The sequence below is a fragment of the Lemur catta genome, chromosome 16 (assembly GCF_020740605.2).
Source record: "Lemur catta isolate mLemCat1 chromosome 16, mLemCat1.pri, whole genome shotgun sequence".
In the NCBI taxonomy this organism is placed as follows: Eukaryota; Metazoa; Chordata; class Mammalia; order Primates; family Lemuridae; genus Lemur; species Lemur catta.
This window is the reverse complement of record NC_059143.1, coordinates 8,944,955-8,964,021: the sequence shown is the minus strand read 5'-3', so window position 1 is coordinate 8,964,021 and position 19,067 is coordinate 8,944,955. Positions and strand designations below refer to the sequence as shown.

Sequence of the window (19,067 nt, the reverse complement as noted above, 5' to 3'; positions counted from 1 at the left end):
GCCGTTTAAACCTCAGGGAAGTGGATTTCCTCTACAAACAGGTAACCAAAATAAATCTGAACTTCCAGAGCCGCATATGCCTAGAGCAGGAGGCAGCAATTTGGTTAAAAATTTAACCCATTACCTTGAGCTTCTGTTTCCTAAGGAACGTGTGTTCCGGAAGAGAAAACATTAGCATCCTATCCATCAAAGTAGAGAACACATTGTTTTACCTCTTTCACTAGAAGTTTCAGGAATTTCCATATATCCTGTGGGAACTGAAACATCCTTCAAAATTAATCTGGTGTGTGTTTTATCCTCTATCTTATCAACCATACATTCTTTATGCATATGCGTATATCAGGAAGGGAACTTTATTTAAAATGATATTATTTAGAAATCAACAGTTTGACATCAGTTGACATATCCTCTCTCAAAATATTTATAGCCAGAAAAACCCCAATGTTTCATAACATCTACTTGGATTTCTGATTCATAAAGATTTAAAGATATGATTAGCTACAGACCCTAATGGCTTGTCCATCGGATTTGACATATTTCAGGGCAATGAACGGACACCCCCATCACATGTACATTTGAGTTATACTCTTTTGCATTGACAAGACAGATCTTGCATTTGTGTTAAAAGTGTGGGTTTGGGGAATGCTGGTGTGGGGATTGCAAATGTTAGTCAGCCAAGAGCTGATTAAAAATAGACAGAAAAAGACCCCCATGCTGAGTTCACATTGGGGTGCACAGTCAGGAAAAGGATCTAAGGTCGGTGTGAGTACAGAGCAGGGAGAATCTGGAGTCAATCTGAGCAGAATTATCTGTGTGGTTTGTGATATCCTGGCCAGGGTAGAGTTGGGGGTGTGGTACCCAGGGAGACAGACAGATGGCCCAAAAATGCTGGATGTGGGTTATTCTTCTGTATCTTATGCCTGCTGGTATCATCTTTATTTAACAATATTCTTCACTGGATATTACTGATTTCAAAACAAGGAACTCCCTTTAAAAAAATAAGAATCTGTCTTAATCTGTTTGTGCTGCTGTAACAAAATGCTTGAGACTGTGAAAGGTATGAATAATACAAATTTATTTCTCACAGTTCTCGAGACTGGGAAGTCCAAGATCAAGGCACTGGCAGAGCTAGAGTCTGGTGAGGGCTCCCCTCTGTTTCCAAGATGGCACCTTCTTGTGCCCTCGCGTGGCAGGAGGGGCGAAGGCTGCATCCTCGCATGAGGAAAGCAGAAGGGCAGAGGAGCCAGCTAGCTAAGGGTGCCAACCCCATTCATGAGGCGGAGCCCTCATGACTTAATCATCTCCTAAAGGCCTAACCTTTTAAAATTACCACATTAGGTCTTAGGTTCTAACACCGGAATTTTGGGAGACACACACATTTAAAGCATAGCAGTATCTATGCTCAAAATTTAAAAATCTATATTATGCATTATTGAAGAGATTTATTTTCTTTTCAAACCCTGAAAAACTTGCTCAGCATTCTATTGGGTGCATAGCCATTTCTATTGTCCAGAATGATAGATTCAGCAGCTGTACCTTAATGGATTATTTTGGTATAGCAGGCTAAGAAACACTAACTTAGGAAATCTATTTTTTGAAACAAAAACTGTGTTCATTTGTATGGTGGCCTATGAACAAAATATGGCCCAAAACACTGTGCAACATTTGATTTTTGGCCATTCAGTGTTTTCTTTTTAAACATTGAATGTGAATGCCTTTAGGCTAGCAAGTTTTCTCCATTGCTACAGGGGTTCCTCTGCTCCCCGTCACTTTAATCCTTGTAAATTCACACATATATCTATAGCTATATATCTATATCTATCATATCTATCTATCTCTGTCATCTATCTCTACATCTTAACTCTCTGGCTCCAATGCTTACATTTATATGCTCAGTAAATGCATAACACTAGCCAACATTTATTAAAGCCTTACCATGTTGCAGGCACAGCCCTATGACAAGTACTATTTTTACTTCCACTCTAATGTATAGAGAAAGCCTAAGAAAATTGCCCAAGATGGTAAATGGCAAAGTCTGGCATACGAACTCAGGGGACCAGCTCCAGAGCCTGTATTCTTATCCACCTCACAACATAGTAAACAGCCAGTGGCAAACTCTCCTTCACTTTATAAAGTGTTTCCATGTCCAAATTGGGACCCCGGTACAGCCGGAGCTTTATCTGCATCTGATTTCAGATTCAGAAACATCTGAAACCCTCACATGTGCATGTAGGGGCACAACAGTTGAATGATCCGGGGATCCGAGGCACTGACGGGAAGCACCCTGCAGCCCACACCAGCTGCAGGATTTGCAGGGCCCAGTGCAAAGTGAAAACCAGGCATGTGTAGTTGTAAGAGGAACAGCTTAGATGATTGCTCTCAACCGGTCGTTGTCAACTTCCAATGGCCGGCCACTGCGCTCCTCATCATCAAGGCTCTTGTCTCCTTTGCAAAACTTCTTGAACCACCACTTGCACTGTACGTGCGTTAGCAGTTCCTGGGCCAAGAGCATTGTTGATGTTGCGAGTTGTCTTTTCCGCTTTACAACCCACTTTGAACTTGAATAAGAAAATCCCTCGAATTTGCTTTTTATCTAACATCATTTCCATAGTCTAAAACAAATATAAAATAAACAGCAAGTAATAAGTCATTAGCAAAAAAACATAAAGTAAGAAATGTGCTTTAAAATGATGTATAACATAACCACATTTAAGAATGTATTCCGGTATCAAATGGCAAATTTCAACAATGCTGAAACCACAATTACTTTTGCACGAACCTAATAACAAACAAAAAAATACCATCATAGGTTAAGGGTGGCCAGGAAGAAAGGAAAACATTTTATATTTCTGTATTTATTTATTATTTATTTATTTTTGAGACAGAGTCTCGCTTTGTCACCCAGGCTAGAGTGCAGTGGCATCGTGATAGTCCATAGCAACCTCAAACTCCTGGGCTCAAGTGATCCTCCTGCCTCAACCTCCTTAGCAGCTGGGACTACAGGGGCATACCAGCACACACAGCTAATTCTCTTTCAAGTTTTCTTGCTGTGGTGCCCAAGCTGGGTGGAAACCAAGGCTCAATGTGTTGTACAGGCAATGAGTGCTCCTGGCGTTCAGTGTAAGAAGTCAAGGAATGTCCATGCGAACCAAGCTCTGCAGGATGGGAGGTCCCTAATGTCAAAGGATAATTTTTTTTTAAAGGTAAAATCATGACTCTCTTAAAAATATTTAACGAACACATGTCCAAGATTTTATTTCACCCATTAATTAATGACTGAATCATTAAGATACTAAAAAATGGTTCCAAAGAGGATCTTAAGAACAAATATAGGCAATCAGGAATGCGGAAATAAATTTGCTGATAGATGCAAAACTGGCCTCTTGCCCAAGTGAGAGTCAATTGCCTCCCCACTTGGACAAAATTCATTTGTGCCATCGCTATGGACAAGAATCATTGGAATTACTGTCAGTTTTCTACAATTTACAGAGTTATAAATTAACTCAGTCATAGACAATGAAAGTACAGTCCATGCTAAATCAGGCCATCCTGAAGAGTGTACCTACATTCCACTGGAAGGTTGCCTAGCAATCGTTATGCCCATTTTAAAGCCTTGGGCAATTTTTCTGAACACCTGTGCAGTAAAGAGTGGATGGGGGAGTGGAGAACAGGTGCACACAGGCTGTGTGTCGTCACGGACACCAAGGAGTTGGTGGCATTACTTTTCCTGGCTTCCCTTGCAGGGCGTTGGCAGTTGCCAGCACGGCCCCAGGGCAGCTCAGCACCTCTTGCTTCAGGGCTTTCGGGTAAGAGAGCCAACTCTCTCGCTGAAGGGTCCCAACAGCCTCTGGCTATTTAAACACATTAAGCTTTATCACTTATTTGCACCATGCTCAGGTCAAGCAGGGGCTGTGTGTTCTTTTATCAGAGTCATTTCCTACTTCATAATAACTGAAGGCAAGACAATGAAGACGTGGGATTTGATGGGGAGGGGAGTAGCTGCCTGGTATTTATCTACAAGGTCATAGGAAATTCTCTCACTTTGTTTCTTGTGGACGGCGGCACAGCAAACCTACAACGTTAGTACCGTGAGCCTCTGTTTTTCAGAGGAAACAGAGATGAAGTCATTTTCACAGGGTGAAGCTTGGAGAGCCAGGGGTTGAACTCTGTGCTTTGTACTGAGACAAGGAGGGAAAGGAAGACTGTGGGGGCCTCAAGCGAGGAGGGGCTGGAGGTGGGGCAAGGTGAGGAAAGGTGGGAGGAGCTGGAGACTTTGTGCCTGGCCTTGGCTTTCAAGCAGAGACGGCTTGAATCCAAGTGTGGTCTCATCACTGGTGGCAAATGGGCCAAAGCATCCATCAGAAGGCCCAAGACCCATTCCCAGCTATTGCCAGATACAAGCCTCAGGGCCGGTGCTAAACTTAGCTGAACTTCTGCTGCCTTATCTATGGAATGGGAACGAGGAGTTTGGGCACGAATACTTCTCAGGTCTCCAGCACCAGTGCTATGTGACTTTAAGAAATTCACAAGGAAATTGAGAACAGTGACATGGGAGAGTGAAACCAGCTTGTTACAAGCACTGGGGGGTGAGGGGGGAGCAAATTTCATCCAAAGAGAAATCCAACTCAACTGTAGTTAAGTCTGCCAAATAGCTCTGCCTGGTCAAATGCAGTCTTCCTGGCACCTCTTCCTCCTGGTCAGTAACATCAAAGATTGTAATGCGGTCAGGACGCAATTCTTTGTCAAGCTTTTTAAGGACATCTTCAGCATTGATCCATCGTGTGACAAAGGGTTCTGTGGATGCCACAGCCTGGGGAGTTGTTTACTAACCCACTGTCTGCTCTGCTTACTGGGACCTTCTGCAGCCCTGGTGCCACTGGCCTGCCTTCCGCTGTCTTTACAGGTTTGTTCAGATTTTTCACTTTCACTGGTGATTACAAAACCTCAGCTGGAGGCTGCTGAATGCAAAGCTAGAGCTGAGCCCTGAATAAAAGGAAAGCCTGCCGGGAGATGGGTAAGTGCTTGAAAAACCTGGCGCTGGATTTGGGTGCCGTTTAGCCACATTTCTAGGAGTAAACCCTCCAGCCAGCCCAGGCCAATGTCACGTCGTGTGTATGTTCCAGCCATCCTGCCCTTCTGATCAACACTGGGTCTCCATTCCCACACTCCACTCCGTTCCCACAGTGGCTTAGGCCACTAGGAAGGATGTGCAGTAAATATATCGATTGACAAACCAGAAGCTCTAAAGAAATCCTTACTTTTATAAGCCCTCTCCCAAGCCACAGCCTACTCGGGGCACTTTATCTAACAATCCCAAGACTTTTACCGAGTAGAATTAGTCTTATAAAGTGAACACAATACCCAGCAGGAAACTGGAGATTCATTCATTCATTCAGGAAATATTTAAGGAGCATCTGCTATGTGGTATGCACTATTCTAACAGCAGGTAGGAGGTAGATTACTGCTATTGTTGACCAGCTGAGAGTGATGGGACCAACGTTATGTAAAATCAGATCTCTGTCCTCGCAGGATCACCATTATGTGTGTGAAGCAAACCTGCAAACCGTCTCCCTGTTGCGATAGGCGGTGCCCAGGGCTACAGAGGTGAGCACAGGATGCATAGGATAGTGTGGGAGGCCACTAAAAGCAGGATGGGCACTCTGGGCAAAGCCCCCAGGAGCAGTGACGTCGGAGTTGAAACTGAGTGGGAGGGGCCATGTGGGCTGGGTGTGGCCATGGTGTGACACACCTGCTGAGGCTCAGGGAACACAACACTTCTGGCACTCAGTCCGTGCGCTGGAGTCATGTTTCCCGCTAAAGCAAGAGAAGCCAGGGCTGCCGCCCATGGGGTTCAGTTCCTGTGCTGCAAAACGACCAGCAGGGGGAAGCTGGGGCCACAGCCCAGCACGTGGGCCGCAGGGCTGGCTCTGTGTCCAGGAGGCCACACAAGCTCCAAAGGGGGCACATGTTTCCAATTTATCCCCCCAGAGGGGAGCCTTTTGCTTTTTTTAATTGGCATAAAGTTGCCTGCTGGGCCAGCAGAACCCAGTTACGGGTTATTAGCCCTTCAGCAAACTTCACGGTATTTAAGTGTTGTAAACAGTTTTACTTTGTACTGTATAAAAGAAAGAATTTACTAAGCCAGTGTAACCGAGGGAGCAGAGGTCTGGAGTGAGCCTCCTCAATCTTGGGCTCAGCATTCAGAGTAGAGGGAAGCTGGGTTCTGGGTTGGAAATGGGAAGGCATCTGGCCCTTTTGAGACGGGAGGCTGTGCCAACCTCTCTTGGTCCCTGCCCGGTCCCTGTCCCTGAGAGCCAAGAGGGACACAGGCCTGCGGCCCGAGGTATTTCAGGCTCAAAGCAGCAATGCGAGATCATCTGTTCTTCACTTGACCATTGAGGTGCTCTTCAGACCTGGTGATGGGCACAGGAGCTGGGAGCTGAGCAGCCACCAGACTGGACAACTAAGGGGACCGGCATCACACTGTAAACTCCACAGGCAGGACCTCCTCGGGACACAGTAGGAGGAAGGAATGCAGCAGTGGGTACAGGGGAACAGGGAGCTATGGCTCAGGATAGAAAGTTTAAGGCTTCAGAAACTCTGCGGGGCTGTTTTCCTCATCATTATCATAATTACATGTCTTCCTTCAGGTGGTACTTCTTGGAAAGCAGCTATTGCACTGATAGCCAGCAAATAATGAAGTTGTTTAGAGCCTGAAAAGTTTGTTCTCTGACTAATTAAACTTTATGTATCTCGCTGTTCACTGGACATTATTCTAATACTGCACTATGGACATCACCGCACTGTGCACCTTAGGCTCCATGAGGGTGGCATTAGTACCTGCGAGGGACCATTTTATGACGTGTGCTGATGAACCCCCAAGGCAAGTGGACTCGAGACACATGTGAACACCCCATAGAACAAGCCCTGCTGGACTTTCCTTTTGAACGTTTTTGAATTCACAATTAAAATGATAATGCAGCACCCTTCTGCTCAACACATAAAACTTGACAAGCAACCTATGAGAATGCCATCTATTTGTCAGCATGTCATGTGCTAGAAAAAATGTAACTATCGATATAATATGTACAGTGTGGCAGTTCAAAGTAAACAGGTTTCATAGCTCCAGCTGCGAAATATCCTTCAGCTGAAACACTAGGACGGTCCCGAAAACTTCAAACGTCAGTTTCTCAATGTCATTTAAGAAAGAGTCTTTGAGAATTTACATTTATTTACAAAGGTGATAGTCACCAGATAATATATAAGGGTAATGATCGTTCTTTAAAGAAAAGAAAACAGTCAAACAAAATGCACTGTACACTTTCAAATGTCAAGCACATCCTACAAAATAAAATAATACCTATATAAACATGTGAACAAATGGCATGTACCTTCAGAGCACACTGAGAGGACAGGCTATTTTCTGACCTCTGTTGTTAGAGATGGCTGATATGCATGTCATATTAGCAACTGTCCTCTCCACTCGAACATTTCCTTGGCTTCCTTGCTGGAGAAGGTGCCACAAAGTAAAACCCTGGAAGGCTGCCCAAAAATTCTCACCTGTCTGCAGCCCCAGCCCAACACTCCCTTAAGGCAAAAAGATTCATTTGTAATTTTTCAATCCATCAAATTTTCTGTTCTAGTTTTTTTTGTTTGTTTGTTTTAAAAAATGATTGGATGATTACTATATTGGTTGAAGTTACCAAGAAATTTTTGAATAACTGAATAATAGCATAATTTATAAAATATAATGAGGCTGGGTGCGGCGGCTCACGCCTGTAATCCTAGCCCTCTGGGAGGCCGAGGCAGGTGGATCGCTCGAGGTCGGGAGTTCAAGACCAGCCTGAGCGAGACCCCGCCTCTACTAAAAATAGAAATGAAAAAAATTATCTGGACAACTAAAAATATATATAGAAAAAATTAGCCGGGCATGGTGGCACATGCCTGTAGTCCCAGCTACTCGGGAGGCTGAGGCAGGAGGATCGCTTAAGCCCAGGAGTTTGAGGTTGCTGTGAGCTAGGCTGACGCCACGGCACTCACTCTAGCCCAGGCAACAAAGTGAGACTCTGTCTCAAAAAAAAAAATATATATATATAATGAATAGTCACCAGAAATTGCTTGTAATATTTTCCAGCTAAAGGTTTGAAATGAAAGAAGCTTCCTTGGCCTGGACTGTCACCCTTGGGAGTGGTGGTGTCATGGTCAGATGGTGGCCAGCGCCTGGGCCGTCCCTCGGCAGCGTGGAGAGGACACGGTCCTCGCCCACTCTTCATCTGCGTTGTTTACTTCTCTGACATCTACCAAGTGGCTATACATTTCCTGAGGGCAAGATTTACTTTTCAAATGTCAGAACTGTCGTTAGAAAATAGATTTTGGATGTAGAAATCATAATATAGTAGTTTTAGTTGGCCAGCGTCTTGCCTTCCTATTAAAAAAAATCATTCTGAAATACAAGCTAGCATAAACTGTAGAACGCTGTGTAAACATGGTGTACTAAAATCTGGGTAACTGGATCTCTTGGCTGCCTGCAAAGGACTGAAACTTGCCTCTGCATCAGCCAGGGCCTCAGTCATCTGCGTGCCATAGATAAGCCGGATTCGTGGGGGCAGCTGGCATTTTCAAACTCTCACAGGAAAAGCTGGAGCTCCCACAACCCAATCTCCCACCAGGGGCAAGTGGAACCGCAGATGGAAAGGAATCGCCAGATAGAATGAAAGAGGAAGGGAAGGAACATGTAGTGAGTGTGTGTGCCAGAGGTTCTAATACTTTGTCCCATTTATTTCTCACAATAACCCTATAGGCTCGGTTTTATTATTCTTAATTTATAGATGGGAAAACTTCAGCTAGGAAAAGTTGAATGCATTGCCCAAAGTTACTGCCGTAGCTGAGTGAGCACCTAGGTCTGACTGATTACTCCGCACTCTGGATGCAGAGTCAAAAGGCCACACTTAAGGATCTAGAAGGCCGCAGGTTCCTCACCCCTGCTCCCGAGTGTAGCACATTCGGCTGTCCCGTGTCAGCAGAGAAGAAAAATCTCTGCAAATGCAGGCTTAGTGAGCGTTTCCTCAGTGCCAGGCTTTGTGTTAAACAGTAGACAAATAGGACTCAGTCCCTGGAGAGACCCAGAGATTGCAACAACTCTTCATCGCAGTGGAACCCCTGAGTAAGCCTCAGCCTTCTTCCTGCAGCTATAACCACGGTCCAGTCCAAAGGCGACCAAGGTCATAGAGACACTGCCCGGTAGTGAGCACTCAATTTGTGCCAAGTATTGTTAGGTTTTTATAGAATCCAAAGTAAACAAAAACAAATCTATCCAAAAATCAAACCACAGGACTATTTGGAATTTGCTACCATATAATGGGAAACATCCTTTTTCCAATGAGAGTTTGATAAAGCCCCTCACGTCCAGATACCCAGCATCTGGACAATGGATAGCCTGGATTGATCTACACCACCAGGACCTGCTTCCTGCCCAGCGTGGAAGCATGGGACAGCCAGGCCCCAGCCAGAGGGACGGTGCAAAGCTCTTCGTCTACGTATTACAGAGAAAAGAAAACAGCTTCTGGAGTTACTGTAGATAGGGCCCCGTCTCTGTTTTGGACAGCAGATTTGGTTGATAAAAGATATATTCAACACATTTATCAGCGATTTCTGAAGTTTTCTAGTGGCTACCCTTCAGGCTCTGATTTCAAGGGGAAAAATAATTTCGCCTTTTCAATTTTGTTTATTCAACCAGACTAGGCAAAGGAGTTAACGGGCAACTTGATATTTACATGTTAACTGCTCGTTGTGCCAACAATCCCCCATTGTTCTCTGGAGCTGCTGCAACTGCCTGGTTTCTAATCAGTGTTCCTCCTCTAGGACTGTTTTCTCTGCCTACCTACTGAGAAATGATATTGGTTTCTTTCAAGAAAATTCTGTTGCCTCAAAGGCACCAACGGCAGGCCCAGGTTGGACTTTTATGAGGCCTCTAAAAATATTTTGGTAATGTTTCAATGGTTTCCTCTGCTCTAAAGGCTGAGATGGGTTGGGAAGGTGAGGTGGATGGAACATTGATTAACCAGAGCATTCGTGCCTGTGAGAAGGGGCAGCCCTGCCTGCCGGGCGGGGCCACCATGCAGTGAATGTTCCTTCTATCAGCTGGGGAATGTCCTCAGCAGAAGACCACCCCTCAGCCTGGTGAGTTACTTGAGATGTCATTCACCCCCCAAACAATGGTCACCAAGGTCGTCAGCAACAAGTAGTGCCACACTGTCCTGTAGACAATGAGAACTGCTGGGAAGGAGCAGGCCACTTAGATAGATGGCATTCCCGTGGGGGCTGCGTCCTCCCCTTCCCAGCCCCCACCTGGCGTGGACCCTTCCTGGCAGCCCTCCTGAGCGGCAGCTGCTCGGCCCCCGACAGCTGAGGGCTTAACCAGCCGCCGCCTGTTTCCGCTACATCCCGAGGTAACAAGGACAGCAATGGCCCAGGGCTCAGTGCCAACGCAGGGGGGACAAGGAGAGAAAGCGCCACAGTGCGTGAGAAAGTGAATGCCTGCCTGGAACTCCTGGACGCTGTGGGCACCTCCTGAACACCATTGGCCAATTCTGCTTTATCTGGGTTGTTGGTTGAGTTCATAGATTCCTGTCTCGCCCCACCCGACCTGTCGGATTTGAGGCCACTTGTGGGTATGGTGACACTCACTGACACAACTATTTATAAGCATTTTTCCTTATGCCAGTCCCTGTGCTGGGCTGGCAACACAGAGGAACGAGGAACAGTCCTTGTCCTGAAGAAGATTCTAGTTGGGGAAAGAGATGCCATAAGCAAGTAGCCAATACAGCATAACGGTCACTGGGGCGAGAGTGAGGTGCTCAGGGTCAGAGGAGTTTGCTCATTGGGCTTCAAGGAAGCTCGAGCAACAGCAGGGAGGCTGCTTCCGGCTGAGTATGTGCCCGTGGCTTTCCTGGGTTCTCCACATAAAAGGACCCGGAGGATACCTAGTGGGAGATTTATTGCAAGGCACTGGCTCACACAGTCACTGAGGGTGAGACGTCCCGTGACCTGCCATCAGCAAGCTGGAGATTCGGAAAACCGGTGGTGTCGGCCTCAGAAGTCCGAAGGCCCGAGAGCTGGGGAGCCAGAGATTCCAGTCTGGGTGTGAAGGCCTGGGAACCAGGAGTGTCGGGGACAGAAGATCAGTGTCCCCGCTCGACAGTCAGGCAGCCTTGAGTCCACCTCCTTCCACCTTTCCGCCCTATTCCCGCCCTCAGCTAACCGACAGCTATGTAAGTAGGCACTTTCCAGTGAGATAAACCAAGGCAACTACGTAAATGTAGCCAAGCAAGTGTTTCCTTTGCCTTCCTTCTGCATTCACCCTGTAAAAGCCTCCGCCTCACGCTCCTTCAACAAAGCGCTTCACAACTTTCTGTTCGGTGCTGCCTGATTCATTAACTGCTGTTCACTCAAACTCTTAAAGTCGATTGCAACTCAGTTTATCTGTAATAACAGTGACCTTATATGACATTCAGCATCTCAGCCTCTGCTCTCTTCCATAATGGACACATTGGACACAATAATCTTCTAATCCCTTTCAGCCAAAAATGTTAGGTATTCATACAATGTTTTGTCTGTCTGAAATATACAAATAACGCTGACGATTGTGTGGCCATAGTGGCTGTGCCTATGGTCTGAAAGGGTCACAGGTCTCACTGTGACACAGGAGCCACACTAAACACTTTGCTTAAGTGTGAGATCTTCAATCCTCCGAGGATCCTATGGGGAAGGCGCTGTTACTATAATCTTTAACCTGCAGATGAAGAAAGAGAGACCTGGAAAGGTCAGCTCGCTTGCCCAAGGTCACACAGCCACTGAGTGGCAGGGCTGAGAATGGGGCAGGGCAGAACCCAGAGCCCCTGTCACTGCTCACTACTCCTCATGGCCTCCCCAGGCTCACCATGACACCGTGGAGGGACGCTGCCAGTCGCTGCCAAGAGGTGGCCCGACAGGAAGCGCCACTCTAAAACAGCGATGAGGAGAAAGTAGGAAGGCCGTGAGCTCATAGGTTGCCTGGAAACATCGCACAGGAGCTTGAAGAAGAAATTAAGAGGAAAGATGGACTGAGAGATACGAGAGTGTGGAGCGCACGACGGAGGATTCCTAGGCCAGCGAATCGTTGGGGCGGGCCCAGGCCTGAAATGCGGCTTCGGATCTTAATTGGGAAGAGCTTGGTAGCTATGGGACAGAAGATTCAGGAATGGTATAAAAATCTGCACCTCCAAATACGAATCTAAAAGTACAGCAAGGGGGTTGAATTTCACCCTCATTCCATGAGCAATACGCTCTGAGCCAGTTTTACTTAAGTTTGTCCTTTTGCCAGGAGGCAGAGACCTGCCCCGTGATTTCAGGTGGGTGCATGCCTACTGCGTCTTCTCCCGGCCCTCCAGGCTCCCCCGAAGGGTATGGAGGGGGTGGGGTGGGGGAGGGGGTGGGGGTGGAGGGTACTCCTCCAGGTATGCGTCGAGGAGACCGGGAGCCTCTGGATTTGGTTCTGCCGCATTATGCGGGAGATCTGGGCTGCTGTCTGGGACTCCTTCTGGCACATAATCAAGGCCTGGAGAAGGAGCTGGCATGTCACTGTTGTCTGTACTGGCACTCCCCACAGCCTCTGGGACAATGGTTCAGGAACCAGAGAGACCACCTCCTTCTCGGGCTCCACATGTAAATATGGATTCTGGATTTCTGTTGGGCTTTCTGAGCCGGCAGTCACTGAAGTTGACTTAGATGGGTATGAAGGGACAGACACAGTCTCCATGGCAGCCATGGTGGTCCTCTGATACATTGTATATTATCCGTGAAGTACTGTCAGTTGGTCGTCAGTGAGCAATGAGTTCTTGTAGCATCTTCAGAATTATACATATATTTGAAATATTGAAACTAAGCTACACTACTGGTAATTAGATTTAGAATCTTTGTTTAGGCTGAATTTGAATCTATATTGATTGTCTTTTGTATCTCAGAAATTAGAGACTTGCTATAGACTTACCGATAACATTTGTCAAGATCATAGCTGACTTTCAAAACAATTTTGATTCTAAAAGAAAAAAGAAAAAAAAAATCTGCACCCAGCTCTCTCTAATGTTAGAGTGATTAGAGGAGAATAGTCCACTTGGGCTGTACCAGTGGGTGAGGCCTCCTCCTTCTAAGGAGAACATTCCAGAAAGGGCAGGCTTAAGGGAGCTAGGAAGACCACATTTTCTACCGACCTTTCAAAAGGGCTAAAGGAACCTTCCATTTTGTCAGTGTTAAGTGGCAAAGCCCAGCCTGACCCGCAGTCTGTGCGATTCCAAAGCCCGAAGGAAGGAGGGATTTGTCACGTTAGCCGTAATGGGCCATTCTGATGCAGCCACAGCAGAGTACACAGCAAGGAACCTGGAGGCTTAGGGAATTTATTTTCAAATATCTGACAAGCTCTTCCATTTCTGCTGACTGTATTCATTTTAAAAGTCACCCGGATAACCACGCAGTTATTTTGCTATGTGAGCGCAATAAGACTGCGGATCGCGACTACTTAGGAGAGAAGTGCAGTCCCGTGAGCTGACAGAGAGCCCAGGGGAGACTAAAACCTCACACCAGCTTAAGATTTTCTATCAGAAACAGAGAACTAAACTTAGCGATTTTAGCAGCACTGCGCTGTTCGTAACGCTCACCAAACAGTAGAGAAGAAATCCAGGAGGAAAATATTGGTGTTTCATTTTGTCAAAATCCAAGCATAGCAAGAAGTTTCAGCACAAAGCTTGGTGACACTGTGACATCCTCTGCATCATAAACAGTCACTATCCTTCCTGAGTCTAGTCTGACTTGTGGGATTGGACTAGGCTCATTACCACACGGCCTCGGGAGACAACAGCAGATGTGGTATCTGGTGGGAATTGAGGGCGAATATTCACCTTCACAACATGTGGGACGCTGAGAACATTTTGATTCCCTTCTGAAATGATCTCGGTCCTTCAGGAAAGAAAAACAATCTCACTGAACCATCTGAGAAGCTAAGGGACAAAGTCTAAGTAGAGGTTCTTAACCTCGGCTGCACATAGAAATCACCCGCGTGAAGCTTTAAAAGATATCAATGCCTGAGTTTCACCCTTAGGGCCTCCGGTATCTGCCAGGTGTGACTATGAAGTTCCAGACAGAAGCTTCAGGTGTCGCTGAGCACCTGAGAAGGCACAGTGGCTGTCAAACTTTGCAGGGCAAAGCTTTGTGGCTACTCGCCAGTCTGAGAGACAAGTGAGAGGACCAGCGTTGAGCAAAGTGGCCTGGCTGGTTCCCTCTGTCAATGCCTGCTGGGATCACAGTCATTGTTGACTCTGCTATTTAAGAAAATGAGGGACAAGAGCATCATTTTGAAGAGTGATTTCTTCTATTGAGCAAAGAAGAAATGGAAACTACACAAAGGAGAAACTAATGTCGTTAGACGGAGTTCAAAGAAAACATTTGTCAAGCACTTTGCTGGGCATTAAAATGCTGGGAACAAACATTGAAGAAGACACTGCCTCGGCCTAACAAGACTCACAGTTTATAAAAGATGACAGAGACATCGAAATTACTGATACCCACCTAATACGTAATGACATTCAAGGCTGATATGTGAAGCCCAGAGCCCAGGCCTGGGGTTTGTGGGAGGCTTCCAGAAGGAGGAAGCCTGAGCTAGGTCTTGGAGGAGGAGCCAGCCAGGCAGCGGGCATGGAGGTGTGGGAAGTGTGCTCCGGGTGCTGGGAGGGAGACACGCAGCAGAGAAAGGGCCGGTGGATGTATTCAGCCGTCCTACCGGGCTCTCTGGATGTGTCATGCACGTGTCATTACTGGATCACCACTTGTGTGGAGAATGATGCCCAGCAAACATGACAACCGAGGTTGGTACCCAAGGGCTCCCTCTCCTTGCTTTCCTCCACCGTCTCCCATGGTCCTCCAAAGACCACACCCTTGGGGCACCCTCCCCTTTCCCTCCCCTCTGAACGGTGCCCCCCTCCATGGTAGCAGAGCCGCACAACCCACCACCAGCTCTGGGGGCAAAATGTACACAATCATCAGTATTTCAGAATTGAGCATGTCGTCACCACGTCCCTCTTGCATTGCGTTCTTATGATTTTCTATCTTCTCTACTGCTGTGTAGAAAAGGCAAAGTGTGGGCCAGACAGCCCTGGGTTTGAGTTTCTCGTCCTCCCCTCGTTTGCTGAATGACCTGGGCTCCTCACCTGCTCACTTTGATGCTGTCCTCTGACTCTTCCCAGATGGGATCGACCTAAGCAGAGTGTCCGGGGAGGGCACTCAGTTCTCACCAAGCCAGAGCCCATTCTAAGGCTCCCCAGTGATTTTCCATACTTCACCTTAAAAGTCCCTCTGAAGTACATGCCAGGCCGTTCTGGCAGCCTTAGTGGTAACCCACTTGAGCTTGCAGAAATCACTCCAAATGGGCCCATTCTCTCCACACAGAGGCCGTCTCTCCCTCTTTAAGCTCTTCCAGCCAAAACGTGCCCTCTCTGGGTGCTGCCTGTATTATGGAGCTACGTGTGCTCTTACCATTCCAACCAGAAGCAAACATCCCATTTTATCAGCCCCACTGTGTCAAAGCCATTCCCCCACTGCCCCCTTCCTGCCCCTCCCCTACCCCTTCCCTAGCTGGCATGACCACTCTCTTTTCATGCACACTTCTCTCCCTGTCCCTACGCTGGCCCCTGCCCCCTCACCCCCCAGAGAGCTATTCCATAGCCATCTTTCCCTTAGCATCCTGGCGTGCTCCAGCTCCTACCGCAGACACTGGGGGGAAAGGCCGCAGCAGAGGCCCACATGGAGGGAGACAAAAGAACAACTTCTCCAGCTGTTTCTCTGTCCTCAGTTGTGGTACAATCTTGGCTCCTCTTCCCAGCAGAGAAGACAACGAAAATCAACACCGACAAACTCAATCTCATAGCAATTGATTTTTGTTGAACTCACTATCCTTAGTCTTACTGTATCATCTATTAAAAGATTTTGCCATTTTATGTCAAAAGATTTAGTGACTTTTAGGCAATTATTTGGGCCTAGGTAATTTCTTCTCCAGTAAAGACAACAGCACATTCAATACAGTGAATTAAAATAATCATAATACTATTTCACTTGTCAGCTACAGGGTCATCATCATGATCTATGTGCTTTCCAGGCAGGGAAATAATGACAAGAAAACATTAGGAGCATAGAGGGTAGCAAAGCATTTTAAGTGCCTTCCTCAAGCAATTTTCCATGAGGAATATTCAATTAAATTCCCAAAGGTAACGGGAAAATAAGATTCTTACTGTTCAAAACTAAAGGCGGTGCACAATGGTTTACTTCTTAATGTTTTTCAAGATACTTTATAGCTCTCTTTTTAGTCAGGGAATATGCAGATTCCCCAAGAAGAAAGGGTGTAGCACAAAAAGCCCTCAACAAACAATCAGATGTCATGTTTTCCCAGGAGCAATGATTTAGTGGCAGGCCTCCTGTCCCTCCATGGATTTCTCCTTGAGCAAACCCCTTCCTCTCTCCTCCCTTACCTCACACCCACCCTGTTCTCACCTTCCCAAGCCACCCAGCCCTACTCATGAGCTCCCATCAGAAGTCCTTGTTTTCCCAGTAAACATATCTTGAGTGTAACACAGGCTATGAAAGTGACTTCATTCTTCAGATTCTTGAGTTCCCCCAGCAGCAGACCCTAAGACCACCATTTCAGTGCAAGTAGTTCATTTGGGAGGTGATCCCAGGAAACACAGCAGAGGAGTGGAGAAGTAAGATGGGAAGGGGAAAAGCCAAATAAATGCTCATTATCAAGCCAGTTACCACTGTGAGTAATTGAAACAAGAGGTCTTCCCCTGGGGTACTCTGGGAGCTGTGTTAAATAGGTGCCATGTCTGAGGGGTGAGGAGGCTGGGCTATTTATACACCAACTCTCACCAACCATTCAGCCATTTATCGTTAAGTCCCCAGCATTTCTAGAGTGTTGTGTGGAGATGGCAAAGTGGATTCCTTTACCTATGGAAGAACTTCAGGCCAAGAAACTCAGGTGTCTGCAGCTGGATATCCTCCAGCAAGGGTGCACTGAAATTGTAAGGATGGGGCATTTGAGCAGGGATTATAAGATCTGCTACAGCCATTGTATTGCTCACTTTTGTGAATGGGTTCCTCCAAATGCTTTGCTTAAGCCTAGCTAGTGATGGCAAACGTATTTCATTGAGAATGTCAACTCCAGTGTTGCATGAAAAGAGAGAAGGTTAGCACTCCCTTGACAAGGATGGTAGAGGCCCTCTGGCCTGACAACATGCATACAGTTAAGGCATCGCCACCTACTTCATGGCATCTAACCATCGTTTTTATAGACCAATGGAACAAAATAGAGAACCCAGATATTAATATAAGACTACCTACCTACAGCCAACTGATCTTTGACAAAGCAGACAACAACATACACTGGGGGGAAAAGCCCTATTCAATGAATGGTGCTGGGAAAACTGGATAGCCACATGTAGAACAGTGAAACAGGACCCCTATCTCTCACCTCTCACAAAAAATAATTCAAGATGGATAAAAGACTTAAACGTAAGGTCTGAAACCATAAGAATTCTAGAAGAAAATATAGGAAAAACTCTTCTAGCTATAGGCCAAAGAATTTATGAAGGAGACCCAAATGGCAATCACAGCAACAACAAAAATAAATAGATGGGATTTGATTAAACTAAAAAGCCCCTGCTTAGATAAGGAAACAATCAACAGAGCAGATGGACAGCCTACAGAATGGGAGAAAATATTCGCAAGCTATACATCTGGTAAAGGGCTACTAACCAGAATCTACAAAGAACTCAAGCAAATCCATAAGAAAGAAAAACATTAAAAAGTGGGCAAAAGACATGAACAGAAGCTTTTCAAAAGAAGATAGACAAATGGCCAAGAAACATATGAAAAAATGCTCAGTGTCACTAATCATCAAGGAAATGCAAAAGCCATTCTATCCTTGTTAGAATGGCTTTTATTAGAAAGTGAAAAATGGTAGATGTGCTATCCATGTGCTGGGATGGATGCAGAGAGAAAGGAATACTTATACATGGCTGGTAGGACTGCAAATTAATACAACCTCTATGGAAAACAGTATGGAGATTCCTCAGAGAACTAAAAGTCAACCTACTGTTTGATCCAGCAATCCCACTACTGGGTATTTATCCAAAGGAAACAAAGGAAAGAAAGTCATTTTATCAAAAAGACACCTGCACTTGAATATTTATTGCAGCATAATTCACAATTACAAAGATGTGGAATCAACCCAAATGTCTATCAATTCATGACTGGATTAACAAAATGTGATATATGTATACCATGGAACACTACTCAGCCATAAAAAAGGATGAATTAATACCTTTTGCAACAATTTGGATGGAACTGGAGACATTCTCTAAGGGAAGTATGACAAGAATGGAAAAGCAAACACCACATGTGCTCATTCTTACATTGGAACTAACCAATGAGCACACATGTGCACAGAGGGAAAAAAGAGAAACTCATTGGAAATCAAGCAGGAGGGAGGGGCTGAAGGGGAGGGGCTGAAACCTACCTAATGGACACAATGAACAGTATTTGGGTGATGGCCACACCTATATCTGTGACTCAAGCATTACAAAAGCAATCTATGAAACCAAAAACATTTGTACACTTTTAATATTTTGAAATAATAAAAAAAAGAATGTCGACTCTGATTTGATTATTAATGGCTTTGTTGGGAAAGATTCTGAGGTTATGTTAAAGGTCATAGAGAACCTATGGTTGATCAGAGATCTCTGCAGGGAGAGTTGGATGAACACTGGTGAAATCTTGCCAGATGTTTGTCATCCTGACTCCTGGGATTACTCCTGAAAGCAGTAGGCAGAACCATGTCCCCTGAGGGCCCACAGAAAAATGAAAATGTCAAAGGAAAAGTGGCTGGGTGGTCAGATATGTCTTAGGCTGTTCGAGCTGCTAGCAAAATACCATAAACTGGGTGGCTTATGAACAACAAATAATTATTTCTCATAGTTCTGAAGGCTGGA

The 19,067-nt window shown here is 45.8% G+C and overlaps 1 non-coding gene across 1 annotated transcript; it reads left to right on the top strand.

The window, feature by feature from the left end:
- Nucleotides 1-17,241: 17,241 nt before the first annotated feature.
- On the top strand, nt 17,242-17,366 carry LOC123621992. Its single transcript, XR_006729368.1, has one exon. It is a non-coding gene; the product is annotated as a U6atac minor spliceosomal RNA (small nuclear RNA).
- Nucleotides 17,367-19,067: the final 1,701 nt, after the last annotated feature.